At 40.8% G+C, this 17,368-nt stretch overlaps 1 protein-coding gene across 2 annotated transcripts in view; it reads left to right on the top strand.

Moving 5' to 3' along the window:
* The window catches only part of TENM3 (teneurin transmembrane protein 3), a 2,294,790-nt gene that overhangs the window by 1,352,322 nt on the left and 925,100 nt on the right, over positions 1-17,368 (top strand). For both annotated transcript variants that reach the window (XM_075930244.1, XM_075930245.1), the window contains one exon: positions 1,154-1,312. The gene's annotated coding sequence lies outside the window, so the exon portion shown is untranslated. The remainder of the gene's footprint in view (positions 1-1,153; positions 1,313-17,368) is intronic.

Genomic DNA, 17,368 nt, shown 5'->3' on the forward strand with positions numbered 1-17,368 from the left:
GAAGAACACTAGAACTCACATTTAGTCTTTATAGGACAGCTAATAAACCTTATCCCACATTCTGACGCATCTTTCTATTGTACTGTTCTTCTATGCAAGAGTCCTTCTTTATCATTATTATTAATTATGTCATGTAGTGTGTACATAGTTTATTTTAGCTTCTTTTTGCATCTGCCTGAAATCCTATTTTTCTGTGTTTTTCCTCTGTTCTAAATTTCATTTTGGAGTTTGGCATTTTAGTTGTTTTTTCCAAGACTTCCTACAGCAGCCTTTCTTTTTGTATTCTTTTATTTCAGTTTTTTTACTCTCATTATATTCCTTATTTCAGTGTCTGACAAACAAGTTTATTCTTGTTCTCTCAGGTGTAAACTTATTTTTCTTTTAATTTTTCCTTTTTTTTCTATGCACAAGCTATTAGCTGACATGTTTATTTTCCAGACCAGCTTTTAAAATTTGTTTTCTCTCCCTTCATTTATAAATGATGTAATATATTATTTATGTAATATTTCCCAAGTGAGTCCTAGCAGCATATTTGATAGTCCTCATACAAGCCGTTCCATGAGAGAGGCATCTCTCAAGCAGCTGACACCAGAGAGCCCAGCTAGTTTTTTAACCTCTCTTGAGCCTCCAAAATTTAAGGGCCAGCCAACAACTGCATACTTTCTCCATCACTCAGGCTGTGAAAGTGATGCTGTGTGCAAGTCCATTCACTCACTTTTGCTGAGCTTGCATTGTTTTGCCCATTGCATATTCTGTCACAAGGTAGCCTGGAACAAAAAGCTGGCCATCAGAGAGAAATACATTCTAACTTCAGTTCTCTGGATACACTCAATCAACATCAGCTCAGCATCAGTAATTAGACAGGGGTCAAATAATAATGTTGGCATCCAAGCAACCTAGTCAATCTTCTGTTGATTCTGCATATTGTTACAAGAGTTGGATGCAGTTTTTAAAGCAGGACTCAATGTGCACATTGAAAATACTTCTGTATTTATGAAGTTAAATGTGAACAAGGGACTGATGCCCTTTACATTGTTATTAATAATGTCCTCTTACTGTCCTATTTTTACACACTAGCTAAAGAACTACATTTACTTTGTATATGACATGTTGTCTTTTAGAATCTAATTAAAACTTACTTTTTGGTCCTTAGGTAGAAAGATAAGTCTGCTGAGATGAGCTCTTAATTAATGCACAGAGAGCCTGAAAGTCCCACCTCTCAACAGTGATGATTGACATTCAAGGATACATAAATTACACTAATTGAGCTTTGCATCTACACAGTCTTTCCACAGCCAACTCATCAGAGAAGGTAGGTGAGCAGACCAGCATAAAATGTTATTTCACTAAGTTGTATATTTTCCCAAGGGAGAAAAACTTTTCAAATTACTGAACATCATGGGAGGTGGTTCTTCCATTTGGTTTTAAGATATAGATTTTGTTTTTCATTATAAAAATCAGCATTTTTAACATAGGTACTTAAAAGTTAATAACCACAAACTTCATTAATTAAAAGCTGTAAAATCTTACAAGTCTATTATTTTATGCAAAAATAATTTGGCAACATTTGTTGATTTTAAATTGTGTTGCATAGCAACACATGAATATTCCCTAAACAGTCGTTTTTGGAATCAAAGCCAAATTTTGTCATTCAGCTGTTTAGCTAATTGTTAGTTCCCTAAGTCTTTGGCTCAAAAGAACCTGCAGAAATCCTGATGTAGGATATAAAGTCATTGCATATTCAAACTAATATAAAGATATTTAAGGCTCAGCTTTTTATGGTGAGTATATTATTATTTATTACTTTTACTCAATAACTGCAACTTCTTAACAATGGAATAAGACTTAGACGTGTTCTGAATATTGTTAATTTTGCTTTAGTGTCGCAAGTGCACTCTGCATATTCTGTAATAATATTAAAGTCATGTACAGTTTGTAAGAATAAAGTATCTGTTCTATCTATAGAAGGTCCTCTTTTAATTTTTCACCAATAGTCTGATTTAGTGATTTTGCTATTTAGGTATATACTCATTTATTTGTAGGAAATGAAATGTAAGAAATTTTTGGTTGTTACCGAACTACATTGGTATGACAGGGCTGGGCTTACCAGAGATACCACATAAGGATTAGTCTCTAGGTCACATTTCTTCTTGGTCTCTAGCATCTTCTACTGCTGGTAATTATGGTGTGATTAGTTTCTTTTTCAGTAGATAGAAACTCACCCTTCTGACCAGGTCACCAATTAAATCCATCCCTCTGTGAGGTAACAGAATCCAACAAAGCAAAGCAATATCTGCACACACTCTCCACCCTCCCCCTCCCCCAAAAACGACTTTCCTGCCCAACTCCAAGACCTCACACATTTACTTCTATGCTACATTTTCTTATCCCCCCGGAGTAAAAAAAACCCGTGAAAACTGCCTGTATTTTGATAGGCAATTACTGAACTCCAGCTGCTAATTGAGACTTTTGACAGTAGGGCTTCAAATAGTAAAGAGAAGGGTCTCTGGGTACATATACACTCTTGCTAGAGAAGAGATATTCCACAGAAATTCGTCACTATTGTCAAATTGCTAGAAAATTTATAGTTCTAAGGTGTTGCACACAAGGGCCCATGGGCTGGATCTGGTATACCTGTTGTGTTTACCAGACTCTTGTGGCAGGTTAATATACTTAAGAATTTAAAATTTAATTATAAAACAGTGTAAGCCCTATTGATATTGTGAAGATAACTTGCTAAATAGTGAAGCAATTCAGTGCTATTTTACTGAACTTCTACACAGTCTGAAATTTCTCAAACAATGTGGGGCATAATATTCATCTTAATATTGATTAAGCCTAAATGACAACACTGTTAACGCCTTTCATTGAGGATCTTTTTAAAAGTAAAGCTCATTTTAAAACTTTGTCCATTTTAATATTGTTGGAGCTGTGTTGGTCCCAGGATTTTAGAGAGACAAGTTGGGTGAGATAGTATGTTTTATTGGACCAAATCCTGTGGATGAAAAAAAAACAAGCTTCCAAGCTTACAAAGAGTTCTTTTTTACCTCTGGGAAAGGTATTCAGAGGCCATAGCTAAATTCAAGGTGGAACAGATGTTAACACATGCTGCAAGAGACCATTCAAGGAGAAGTGGACAGTTAACACCTCTACTGTCAAAGGACAAATAAGGGTGACAGATTGTTGCAATGACTCATAAATCTGTTCAGTCCATGATCTTTCTAGCAAACTTAGGGAGTTAAGTTCCCAGGCTCAGCTTCTGAAAATGTTGTAGTTTTCCTTTGATGTGAGGATTGAGAGCTCATATATGGAGTGATTATTTAATAATAAGGTGGTGGTGTCTTTTTTTCATTTTTCTGTGTAATATTGTGAGAGCATTGTGTCTATCTTGTTTCACTTGCATAGTTGCTATTGGAACATTGAGGGTATATCTGCACTGCAACACTATTTCAAAATAACTAGCGCTATTCCAAAATAACTTAGTCTGAATCTACACAGCAGGCAGTTATTTCAAAGTAGTGTCAAAATACTGTCAAGCTGGAAGCTTTCTTACACTGACTACTGCAATTCTCATTGTACGAGGAGTAAGGGAAGTCAGAGGAAGAGTGCTCTATTTTAAAATAAGTGCTGTGTAAACACTCCCTATTTTGAAATAACCTATTTTGAAATAAGATATGCACTTGACATAGCTGAATTTGCATACCTTATTTCGAGTTAAGTCCTGGAGTGCAGTCACACTCTTAGGGTACGTCTACACTACATGGCTCCGTCGACTGAGCCATGTAGATTTGTTTATTGGGCAAAGGGAAATGAAGCGGCGATTTAAATAATCGCCGCTTCATTTAAATTTACATTGCTGCCGCGGTGAGCCGACAAACAGCTGATTAGCTGTTTGGCGGCTCAGCGCGCTAGTCTGGACGCTCCCCTGCCGACATCAAAGCCCTTTGTCGGCAGCGCCGGTAAACCTCATCCCACGAGGAATAACGGGGCTGCCGACAAAGGGCTTTGATGTCGGCAGAGGAGCGTCCAGACTAGTGCGCTGAGCCGACAAACAGCTAATCAGCTGTTTGTCGGCTCAGCGCGGCAGCCATGTAAATTTAAATGAAGCGGCGATTATTTAAATCACCGCTTCATTTCCCTTTGCCTACAACCCTCATCTACATGGGTCTGTCGATGGAACCATGTAGTCTAGACACAGCCTTAGTGTGCTGCCTGAGATACACCAGATGTTGGATAGGCATGTATAAGACCATTGGATGTTGAAGTTTATGCTGTGAGAGCACACAGAGCAGCTGAGTTATGTCTGCAGGTTCTGCGTCTGCAAAGCTACCAGAGAAATCATTGAGAATTTCAGTAGGGAATTGTAGTTAGTATGTGTCCCTCATTGTGCACTTCCAGGACCACATATCTTAATTAAAAATGCAGTTCAACATAGAATGAGTTTAATATAATTTGGTCTTCTCTATGGCATGAGTCCTTGGACAAAGTTAAACACCCTGCAGTATCGTGCATCAAAGTTATAATTACTAGTGTAGTTCTGCTTTCCGTAGTATGGACGTGTTGGTTTTATGTGGTTATGTATATTTTTACTGTGTGTTACTTTATCTGTTTGTTTTTGTGTAATTGCCAGTAAAATATGCTATTGTTTGATCATCTGAAGTGGGTATGTGAACTATTTGTTAGGAGGCAGATACTCAGTTGGGTACTCCTCTCTCATGGGGTCCCACTCATGTTCCTAATTGGCCCTCTGCTCAGAGTTTTTCACAGGCCACCCTGCCTCTTCGGCAGTCTGTTAGAGTTTCAGCTTCCAATAGCTCGTACTCTGGCACTCGCCCTTGGCAGACGGGGTAGGAGGACCCGGACCAGCCCTCTCTCATGGGTCCCAGCCCAGGGCCCTAAGGACAGGCACAGACAAGTTCCTGTCCGGTTGACGGGGATTCCTGCCGTAACTCGTCAGCCCGTGGGCCTTACCAGGGAAGCCCCGCCCTGGGCTACTTACTACCCAGCTACAGCTGGGGGAGATCCGCACCTCTCCTGGACATCTCCTCGACCAGACCAGAGGGCTCACTGAGCCCTGCCACTCTCCCTCCCACTTGTTTGCGGCAACCGTCCTTCATCTCCCCTTTTGCCCTGTGTCCATTTCCCTTTTGTAACTCCCGTCTTGTCTCTCCTGCCCCCACCCCTCCCCGTGACATCAACGCTATGTGCCCCAGCTGCCCCACCCCTCTTGCGTCATTCCTGGCACGCTCATAACGTGCCCGAGGCATCGTGCTCCAGTTCACAGCGTTGCCCAGCTGTGCCAAGGCACGCGAATATGCAGCACAGGCAGCAAGACGGGCTCCGCGCTCCCCGCAGAGTGCAGCAATGGGGGCTTTTGGAGTGTGGGGAGATCGCACTTCGTCACAAGTACTCAAAATACTGTGGCCTGTCAAAGGATACAAAGCATGAAGTGTCATATGTTGCAGAGAGAATTTTTGGAAAATCCTAAGGATGCTATACCCTGGGAAGGGTACTAGGCATGTTACATTCATATATAAATAAAAGGAGAAACCTAAATATTTATTGAAATATACTGATGATTTCCTGGGTGAGATTATTAAAATGAAGCATTGTTTGGAAAAAAGAAGAATCTTAAATCTAACAAGCAAACTCTGAATAGAAAAGTATGTTGATTATCTGAAGATCTTCTCTCCATGCTTCATTGTAATTGGAAAAGAAGTTAAAAGAAGTCATGGATTATGCCTAAATGGATCCAATGAAACATTAAAACACCTTCCCTTCGAAGGGTTGCAAGGCATCTGGTTTTCCACCAGAACACCTTGTTAAAAAGGGTCCCTGGCAGCTTTAGTCAGCATAGTAACAAGGCCATTAAAAGTTCAGTTAGCCACAATGGAAAGCAGGCTCTATGCCCACCTGTGTAGCTCCCCGGAGGCAGCTAGCATGTCCTTCTGGCTCCTAAGTGGATGGGTGGTCAGGAGGCTCTGCAGATCTCATTGACCAGCAACTATGGCCAAGGGGTCCTGCAGAGGTAGCAACCAGCAGGCAAAGGCAGGAGCTACTTCTAGGAGCTGAACAGAGTCCCCTCATACAGTCTAAACTCCTCTGCCTCATCCACCAGCCTAGAGCTCCCTCCTGGACCCCAAATTCCTAACTCCTAGCTGGAGCCTTCAGCCCCTCCTGCATCCCAGTCCAGAATCCCATCTTACATGCCAAACCCCTTGGTCCCAGCCCAGAGTCTCTTGTACCCTAAACCCTACTCCCCCAGATGGAGCCCTCACAACCTCCTGCTCCAGCCCACTAAAAATGAGGGAGTGAGCCAAGGTGGGGCAGAGGGAGGGAGGATGGAGGTCAGGACTCAGAGAAGGGTGGGGCAAGGCCTCTGAAATGGGGTCAGGCAAGGGTGAGGATGTTTAGCTTTCTGCAGTTAGAAAGTTGACAACACATACACCACAAATCTAAGGGCTTGCCATCACAAATTATAAAGGACTCGTGGCAATCCTAGCTCCCTGCCTTGTCAGTGTTACATTTTGCATCTACATCTATATAACAATCATTTTGGTGGGCACCATCACACATAGACCATTGAATAAAAACATTGTGTTTCTGTGGGTCCAAATCTAGGGCTGCATTAATTTCACCTATCTAGAAGTAGTATAGGTTTCAGGCTGGGGGCTGCATAATGTTCCCAATAATTAAATGGAGGTTGTGAGGAACATAATGTTTTATGAATACAATGAACAAATGTAAAGAAATTTGCCCTTTTTGAAACCATTTGATTTCGTTAACAAGAAACATGAACCTCAGAGGACCCTCGAGAGCATTTGGTTACTCTTTGTACCAAATTATTTAAGGAATGAGTCTATTAAGACGATTCCTGTGACATTACATACAATACCACCTTCTCATATAAAATAATCTAATTCAGTGCTCATATTTCTTTGAGAGTTTGTGTATTTATAATCATCAAATGGCAATAGCTTACTTTGTGCTTCATTAGACATGGTATCTGTGGAAATATTTATTAGTGGGAAAATTAAGCATATGTTCATTATGTTGGCAACTAACCTTGCTTCAAACTCAGATTTCGTGTGTAGTTAAAATGTGTTTTATATTATGTCTATAGTAGTATTTTGACTGTAAAATCAACTTTCAAAAATATTGAGTGTCAACCCAGTTAAGGACAACTTAACTTCCTTTGCTTATGTTAACCAATTCACGCATGAATATCACATATTTCACTATGAATAGTTACAATAATAAACTACAATCAGCATAACATTATAAGCCTACACTGGAACTATTAGCATAACAGAATACCATTCAAGCTAATAAAATCTGCCCTTATTACATTCTCCACATCTGTATATAAACTGCCAACACATGATCAAAGACTGCAGCTGTTTCAGTTATATCATAATCACATCAGTGTCATTTTACAGGTACAGCAGTTACAATTGCAGGGACATCTTAGTCACCTTGCAGGCATATGTAGTACATACAGTTGAACCTCATTAAGTGACTCCTTGATGTTTCATGAACTTGAAGGTTCACCATGGTACATCTATCAAGTGCTATGGATGTAGTTACAGTATTAATATTTTTTCTCGTAATATCTTTAACAAGTATCATTTTGAGACATTCAGTTGTTGGGAAAATGTATTATTTCTGAATCTCATAGTCACACACATTTCTGGATGGTGATCTCCAAGAGGCAAAGGCAGTTTATTCCTATATATTTGTCTAGCATCTAGCACCTTTTAGACATGTTTTAAAATAACAATAATTTGTTAATTAGTTGGGCCGTAAATTACATTATAGCACAATCTATCCACTCCTTTTATGTGAGCTTTTTGTATCGTTCTTGGTGAGTGAAATTCTGGCTCCATTGAAGTCAAGGAGAATTTTGTCATTGACATGAATGGAGCAGGGTTTTATCCAAAATATGTTTAGTAATACTTCAAATGGTTTGTCGGTAACAATCAGTCACTTTCTTTAGTATTACCAGGATCAATATGAGAAATCAGACACAGATTAATGCCTTCTCATTAATCCTTAAAAATTCTTCAAGTAGAATATGTTTTAATAATTAGTTTGTGTTTTTCAAAGACACCACAGTTTGCTTTTGTGCCATTAATGTCACTTTGAGAAACAGCCCACTCTTCTAAATTTCTTTTTTCTTTTCATTGTCTTCCCATTGGACCTTACCTACTATTCTCTGAGTTTCTCCTGCTACTCTCACTACTTCCTATTCTTAGAAATCATTTCAGGAGGACTTCCACCCAAATTGTTGTCAGTCTTCAGATTTGCTCCCAATTCTCCCTGTAAAATATAAAATGGCTGCCCCACTTGTTCTAAATCAAGAAGTTGTCCCCAACACATTCCAAGAACTCATTGGATATTTGGTGTTCCACTTTATTACTTTTCCAACAAACGTTTGGGTAGTTAGTCTTCCATTATTACCAGGTCTTTGGTTTTGGATACTTCTATTATTACAAGTTGAACCTCCGTGGTCTGGGACTTTCTGGTCAGGCAATATCCATGGTCCAGCAAGACCAGAGAGTCCCAGTGGCAGAGGTTGCCGATGGCTTGGAGTGGAGCCCACTGGCTGGGCCAGAAGGGCCCACAGCTGGAAGGGCAGGGAAGCTGGGAGGAAGAGCACGGCAGAGCTCATGGAGTAGTGGAGCCTGCAGCTGGTAGGGCTGGCAGAAGCGCTGGCAGGATGACAGGGCTGCTGCGAGGCCAATGGGGCTCCAGTGGGGTGGCGGAGCTGCCAAAAGACTGGCAGGGTTTCTGGGATGCCAGTGCGGTGGCAGGGCTGCCGTGAGGCTGGCAGGGCTGGGAGCTCCAGGTGGGCTGCCACAGCTCATGGGCTGGGAGCTCCAGCAGGGTTATTGCAGCTCACAGGGCTGGGAGACAGGGAAGAAGAGCCAAGCAGAACAAAGCCACCCAGGTGGTTGGAATGAGGAGTCCAGCCGTCACCTCCCTTCCCAGACCTCCCCTGGTCTGGCAAACTCCCTTGTCTCCCAATCAGGTATAGAGAGTGCTGGACCAGGTAGGTCCAACCTATATTTGTTCTAGAATGCCTCATCTATCTGTTCCCTTTGATATGATGCTCTATCATATACTCTTGCCTTGGTATTGTCCCTGGATTTCCCCATCCCCTCCCCCCTTTCTCTTTCAGCTGATCTGTCTCTGACCTACTGCATACATTCTTAATGTGTAACACAAGCCCTCTTCCCTTGGACCCTGGATCTCCTTCCTAGGATCTTCTATATCTATCTACTAGATGTATCCTGCCAAATGTCAGTCATTCCAATTAAGTTGTAATTTAGCTCATGTATTAATACTTTCAATACTTCCTGTTATTCCTCATACTAACCAGCTGTATTTGTTTATAGACATCAAGATACTGAGCAGATTTCCCTGTTCTCCCTTCCGTTGCTTCTATTATAATATTATGTTTGCCTTCTGTTGAGTTCACAATTTTTAACACATATCTGTGGGCTTCTGTCACCCCTTTGAATCTTGTTTCAAGACGTTCTCACTAGGCCAGCAAGGAGAAGCTTTTCCCATTCTTGGTCAGGTGGATTGCATCTTTTTCCTAGTCCTTGTTCCTGAAACTGCATTTCATGGTCTTTAGAATCATTACACTGGAAGGGAACTCAAGAGGTCTTCTAGTCCAGTCCCCTGCCCAGCATTTCGGTCAGGGCTAAGTATTGTCTAGATGTAAGCTGGTCAGCTGTGGGAGGAGTGCCTCCCCTTTGGGATCAGTGGGTGGCTGCTCCAACCCACTACACCCGGATCAGTCTCTGGGGGGAATTAATATATCACATAACCAGTCCGGGGTCCCCCGCGCTTACCTCAGGGCACGGCAACCAATAACAAAGGCGGCCTGGGTTTGCGCAGGCCAACAATTGATAGGCAGGGGCCAGGCCCTAGTTCAGGGAAGGCTGCCAGGTCTGTGGTGAGGAAAGCCCAGCCCTAGTTCAGGGCAGGGCTGCTGGTAAACAGTTTGTAGCCCTGCCTTGTTCAGGGTGGGGCAGCAGGTAGCAGTTTATAAGCCCAGCCCTTGGTCAGGGGAGGGTGGCAGGCAAAGTAGTCTATAAGCCTCAACAGTTAATCAAGGTCCAGCCCTGGCTCAGGGTGGGGCCGCAGGAAAACAGTTTGTAAAGGCCCACTTCACCACTTCCCCAGGCATTTGCTCTGCTTCACAGCATGCAGGGAAGCCCTCTGGCCTCTGCTGTTCCTCCGAGCCGCTGTGCAGCAGGGGGCCCGGTGGTCCACGCCAGCTCTCTACCTCATCACGCCTTAGCTCCCTTCCTCAAGGTATAGGGGAGTCCTCTGGCCTCTTCAGTGGTTGGTACCTCACTGTCCTGGCTGGATTTTTATCTCTCTGGTCCCACCCCTTGGCTTCTGGCCAGGTGGCTAATTACGGCCATGTGTAGTCCACCAAGGCTCTGAGAGGAGTGCCTCCCCTTCAGGGTCAGTGGGTGGCTCCTCCAAACCACTACACAAGATCAGACATTCTCGTGCAATGAGGCTTACAGAATCAGTGAGAAAAGGCTTTCCTTGTCGACCGATCCTCATCTAGACTGCCGATTTTTTCTGGCAAAGTGCCATGTTGGCAAAAAGCAGTGGCCATTTCTCGTCAAAAGAAGCATGGGATATTTAAATCCCCGATGCATTTGCAATAGCCATGTGCCTAATCCACATCCCTCTGTCGGCAGAGGGGGGGTATAGTTTAGATAAACCCAAAGTGTGGTCTGTGGACTACTAGTGGTCCACGACTGTCTTGAAGATAAGCTGTGGACTTGGAGTTTCCTCTCCCTCTGAGAAGCAGGGACTCTGTACTGATGCTTCAATCTCATATCCTCATCTCTCCTGCAAGGTTGGAGCACCAGCTCCGGCTTTCTGCTGTGGGACAGGGGGCTCAACATGCTCTGCTGCTCCCATTGCCTGGAATCACAGCCAATCGGAGCAAGGGAGATGGTGCCTGGGAGTGGCAGAAACCAGGTAAGTGCCCCCCATTCTTCTTGTGCCCAGACCCCCAGTCCACAGCCAGCTCCTGTACTCCCCCACCCACCTGACCTCCAATGCTCGCCCCACACCTGCACCCTGTCTTCCTCACAGACTCCCTCCACTTTCAGCCCAGTCTTGCACCCAAGCTCCTGGCCAGACCCTCCCCCCACATCCTCAGCCTGCTCCTGCACTCTATCTCCCAGCTAGATCTCCCCCAATACACTCCTGCATCCAACCTCCCAGCCAGACCCACCCCCCCAACCTGCTTCTACACCCATTTTGTCATCATGGGTGTCTGGCTGGGAGTCCATAGAAAGGTCTACACTGAGCAAGGTGGGTCACTGCCAGAAAGTTTGAGAACCAGTGGTGTAGACCATTCCTGAGAGATGTTGGTCTAACCTGCTCTAAATCTCTATTGATGGAGATTCTACATACTCTCTAGGCAATTTGTTTCTATGCTTAACCATCCTCACAGTTAAGAAGTTTTTTCTAATATTCAACCTAAACTGCCTTGCTTCATTGCTTCTTGTCCTATTCTCAGAAGTTAAGAAACATTTTCTGTCTCCTCCTTGTAACAACCTTTTATGTACTTGGTTGAGGAAATCAAAGCTCTCCCATTCAAACCAACTCCACAACCACACATTCATTTCCAGGATTCATGTGTCCTTATCTGCATCCTTAGCCCCAGCTGGGAGGATCCATATCCCTATTTATTTTTCTGCTATGCACACTTGACAGACAAAGAAGCAAGAAGCAGCTGTGCCTTTTTTCAGACAATATGTAATGTGTGTACAAAAAAGGAAGCACAGGTTATAAAGGTAAAATATGTTAGCTTGGTTTATAATCTATTATGGTAATAGTCCAATTGCTTGTCATGTTGAGGAGCATTGTGCTTTAATTAAGCAATAAAACATGACAGGATGTGAAATACAATGCAATAATTCTTTTCTAGTGTATTGTTAAGCAGAGGCCAAAGGCCGAGTGCTGTTGAGTGCAATAGGCATGAATTACTACTCTGTAATTTAAGCACTGCAATATTTTATTGCAATTATAAAATGTTATTTTTCTATTTCAAAATATATATTAAATATTTCTAAATGATCATTTTTACTGTACACATGTTCCTTTCTCACTCCAGACTACTTTTTCTTGAAAGAGTAATTCCAAAAGAAAAGATTAACTTTTTGTATATTTTCTTTGTTTAGGTGCTGAATAGATTCTATTGTAGTGGTACTGCTTTAAAAAACATTCCTACAGGATGCAAGTTTGTTACCACTTTCTTTGAGAGAAGCTAAAGACAGATGGCACTGAGGAATTTAGAAGTAAACTTTAGTTAGGTCTTGCCTTTAACTGGGAATAATTAACTAATGACAAACAAGTAAAAATCCTATCACTAGGAAAAGTCTGTCAGAATCCTAGGATTTAGTGGAGGAAGTTTTTGATTATTATTTATTATTATTTTTAAATCTATCTACCTTTCATCAGGGTGATGTGTCTTATTTCCCTCTACTCCCTATTGGCTTCCTTACTGAAGGTCCTTCATTTGTAAAGTTCTTAACATTCATCTTAGATCACAAAAAAGTTAGTTATTTTTTAAAACTGTTTTTTCACAGTCTCTTCTCTGCATTCATGTTGATGAGGAGAGAATTAAACTAAACTTCAGAACAATCTCCTGCTGGCTGTATCTGCTACAGAGTCTAAAAATCTGCAAAACATCAAATAAGTGGAATAATTTTGAAAATGTTTAGAGCTAGTATATTTTCTGTCCTTTCATGGGGGTAATAATATAATCAACCTGCAAGTAGTTTTGTTATGTTCATTGTGTAGGTCCATTTTTAAATGGTCAGCCACTTTTCATTTTCTGGAGTTGTTTTGTAGTGTATCATGCTGGGTGAAATGGCTTATCAAATTGTGTGCCTTATTAGGATTTGTACATACGAGTTTTTTCTTTGGAGGGAAGAAGAATATTCTGTAATGAAAGATGTGCTGATCTGTCTAAGAATATATCTTCATAATTGATAAGGGAGAACCAATTTTGTGATGGCAAATAAACCATTCTCTAATATGATGTGTAGCGACATTGGATTGGTAGGTGAATTTTCATTTTTAGCTGTACCCACAATGTTAATGTTTCTGATAGATCAGGAAGACCAAATGAGGACTAAGGAATCTTTTGTCTTTAACGTGAATGTGATCCTTGCAGCTTATGGGTCCCTCCCCCCCATAAACTAAGATCAAGCTGTAGCATTTGTTGTTTGGGCCAATAGTTTTTCTGAATTTGACTTCAGTGATAAAGCTGAGAATGGCTATAGTCTACTCTACTCCATTTTTATGCAAATTAGGCGTGACTTAGACTGCTGACTAGTTTCCAATTCAGCCCTTTGTTATAAAAGTTTGGATGCTGTTGAGTAAGGTTAATTATCACTGCTATTCCTGTTGACTTATTAAAATTTTGGCTCATTCATTTCCTTTCAGCATTGAACCATTTACTACTACATTTAACATTGTGTTACATTTTCTTCCATAGTGATAAATAGCTACCGTAGTTATCATAGAAGTACTCATTTATAGAGAGATTTTACTTTCAGGTACAGTTAAGTAACAAAAAGAGTTGGACAATTTCAGATTTCTAAACTTACCTCTAAACTTCTAATTTCTATAACTCCCTGCATACCTACCTGGCCTTTGTCCTCTTACCCATTTTTGGAACTCTGAAACACATGAAACATATTAAGGATTTATGCAAATAATCCCGTATGTTTCTGGACAAATAAAACAGTTAAGTAGAGAAAATATTGCAGAGCAAAGGGTAATAAAGTGCCAGTCATGCCTGCTTTGTTTCCAAAATAAAAATGTTTTTGAGATTTGATTAACAATGACATGTCATATGACAGAAGAAGAAAGAATAAAAAAGATTTGGAAATAGAAACTAAAAATAGTAATGTAGTAATTTAATAACCTGACAGATTTTATTCCATCTGCTAGGAAGGGTTTGAAAGCCATTTCCTGCTGCCACTCACGCCACAGTAACTTCAGCATTCAGCGATGAAATCAAATACCTGATGTGAAAATCTCCTATTAAGATTCATATCCAAAGATTCATATTTATATCCTTGTCTAGTAGATTCTATTGGGTTATTTAAAATAGAAATAGCAGAATCCAAAAGCTTGGGAGTATTAACTATGTTATTTAGTTGATAAAACAAGACATGTAAAAAAGACCAGAAATATTTCTTGCTTGGCTATGTACAAATGTTATCAAAATTCCCACAGGTAACTGAACAAGCTAAGCTAGAAGGTATCCCAACTGTGTGGGCCAGGTGTTCATCTTGCAAAGAAATTATTCCCAAAATGACTACAATGATGGTGTTGTGCTTCATTGGCATACAGAACCATTGCCAAAGGCTGGAGAAGCAAGGAAAAATAACCTGTTAAATTATGAGACAACGAGATAAAAAAACAGAGCAGTGAGAGTTTGTGCTGTGTCATCTTTAACTAATGGATCCCCTGTCTGGCCCACAATAATTCAGGAATTGGCACCCAGCATGTTCTGCAGATGAATCAGCTGCAGCAGCCAGAATATTGCTGTATGTCGCTGGCGAGGAAGCTAGCTAGTAATCAGATATTTTCAGATAATCTCACAATTATTTCATACAAACTAAGTTTGAGTTCTCCTTGATAGGCTTAGTAGTAGAGCCAGAGGCACTATTCTCGCTCTCTCTGTCTCCTCCCACCCCCTCAGCTCAGTGACAATATAAGATTGTATGCCCTCTTCTTCAACTGTGTGGTAGAGTTGCAGGCTAAAATTAGACATGAACAAGTGGTACCATCTGCCATAGGTACTGCAACTCTTTTTATCTAAGATAAAAGTCCTTTTGAGTTTGTTCAACTCAGAGGAGAATGTAGAGGAACATTCAGTCTTTCAGCACGATCACTGAGGGTTTTTTTTTTTTAAGTTGGCAGCAAAAGCATATTGAACTGGAAATGCTGCTTGTATGTTGTCATGATTATGAGGGTTAGCCAGCAGTCTGGGGACTAAGGGGTTAACTACACCTAGCCAGGAATGTAAGTAGGAATTTGGAGTTTTCCCTCAGTGAGTTCTTCTGCAGCTACAGAAAGGGACAAACATGTCTCTCTCTCTCCAAGAAACAATTCTTCACTCTCTGTAAGTAGGGTAAAGGTTAGATAAATCCATTAGGTTTTATTGTTTTAAGGTTTGGGTATGGGATCTAATGCCTGGCGCTGTTTAAAAGATGTTTTGGCTTTTCTTTGTAACTAAGTTCTAGGCCCGTGGAGTTTCTCCATGTACATATTTTGTTACCTTTCCATCTAGTCATTATGCTTGCAACAGGAATATTGTTGTAATAATAAAAGTTTTCTCTTTTCTTTTTATTAACCTGGGATTGGTTAATGGTGGTGTCCTGCTTTTCACTTTAAGGGTGAGATTTTCCCAAATGGTCTCTCCCTTGGTTTTCTTTATTAATTTGGGTGGTGGCAGTAGAAGTTTTATTCCCAAAATCTAAGTTAAGATTTTGGGGGGAAGTTTTATACCAAAGCCTAGTAGATAAGGTTTTGGGGTATGCTTGCTGGGCCCCACTTCTGCATTTATCACGCCAGAGTGGGAAAGGAGCCATGACATATGTACATTGTGTCTGAGCATGTAAAGCCAAATTGGGTTCCTGTTAGCTAGATCCTTGATGGAAAACCCCCCAAAAACTTATGCATGAAAGCTTGCCACCACACTTTTTTTTCCCAAGTAAATAAGTAATTTAATCTACAGGTGTGGGAAGCTTTCTCATGCCACGCACTTAAGGTGTTTCAGCCCTACTTTAGAGGTTCAATTTCAGGTAGTGTGAACATAATTTTGGTTCCATGACAATTTGGTTCTTGGCTCTGCTGATGCAGACATCTACTAGGAGCTTGGAAAAGGTCACCAATATCTTTCACATAGATAGCCAAAGAATAATCACTACAGATCTAGAACTAGCAGTCGAAGTCCCTATATTTCATTATTAATCCTCTGAGGCATCTACTCCATCAGGATATATTTATGTGTTCTGCTTGACTTATCAAAACAGACATATTGCACAATTTTAGATCAAGTGAGATAGCTGGCACATATTGGTATTAGTAGCTCTAAGATCAGAAGAAATCTTTCATTGAGCATAAAGATGAAGTTTCATGCTAAAAACCTCCAGGACTGGTTCACAATGGTTTTCTGGGGAAAGTAAATAGCAATAACAGTAGAACTCTGGAAACAAAATTCAGTTCACAGTACAATCTATTGGTCTAAGTTTGTTGAACCTGGATTTCATAAGAAGTACATCTTCAAACAAATCTATTGCTGATGGGCAAGGCATTAGTATGTCTAGGATGGCGGGTATACTAGAACTGGAAATGGGACTCCTGGTTGCAGAGAAAAATACCTAGTCACCTATCCTGAAATAGAACATGACCACAGAAAGTACACTGCTTGCAAGCTGGAATGAGTCTGACTCCCCAGATAAAATAACAAAGTTCATATAAACAGTTTAATTATTGTATATAATTAAATCTTATTGAATTAAATTTAGGTATTTTAGGAGTGTATTATATTAAAAATGCAAATGTCTATGTACTATTGAGAGACTATGTAAGGTTCTATGGGGAAAGAGACTGTTGTCCTCCTGGAACTTGGAAGAGTGGGAGGTGTTCAGGCAATTTCACTCATGCTGTAATACTTCAGGAAAACTACTGTAATCCATGCATAGCTGGAAGTCCCAGCAAAAAGCAACCCCCAAGAAAAGGAGATAATTTAAGATCTCTAATCATGCAAAGAGATTCAAATTTTGGCCACAGTGTATCAATGATTTGAGGTTTCAAATTTGTTTAATTTAGTAACACTTTTCATTTCAGCTTTATCTGTGCTTCAGCATCCTGGTCGGGTCAACCTAGCTTTCTACTTTATAACGTAACACTTCTGGTTTAGAGAACAAGAATTCTTTGTGGGTTAAAACTATTACACTGTAAAACTATATGCTGTATCCTTCAAGGTGGCCTAAACAGCCAACAGGAGTAATAGGAATGATTAAACCCTGTCACATGGGGTTAGATTTAGTGCTTTCTTCCCACATGACAGGCTGTGACAGTCAAGTAGCACTGGCGCAGAACAAACGACAGTGGCAGTTTGCTGTGAGCAGTGCTACTGTCAGAACTGTTGTTACGAAGCTAAATGTTAGATATATCAACCAGTGAAGTTTAACTAGACCATGCAAATTTTGATTCCACAAATTTTCTCAAAGATAAATAGTGACATCCACTAACTGCAGCGTGATCATGTTATACTGTGGTTGATTTAGTATCCACTTTT

Source organism: Pelodiscus sinensis, chromosome 5, assembly GCF_049634645.1.
Source record: "Pelodiscus sinensis isolate JC-2024 chromosome 5, ASM4963464v1, whole genome shotgun sequence".
Classification (NCBI taxonomy): Eukaryota; Metazoa; Chordata; order Testudines; family Trionychidae; genus Pelodiscus; species Pelodiscus sinensis.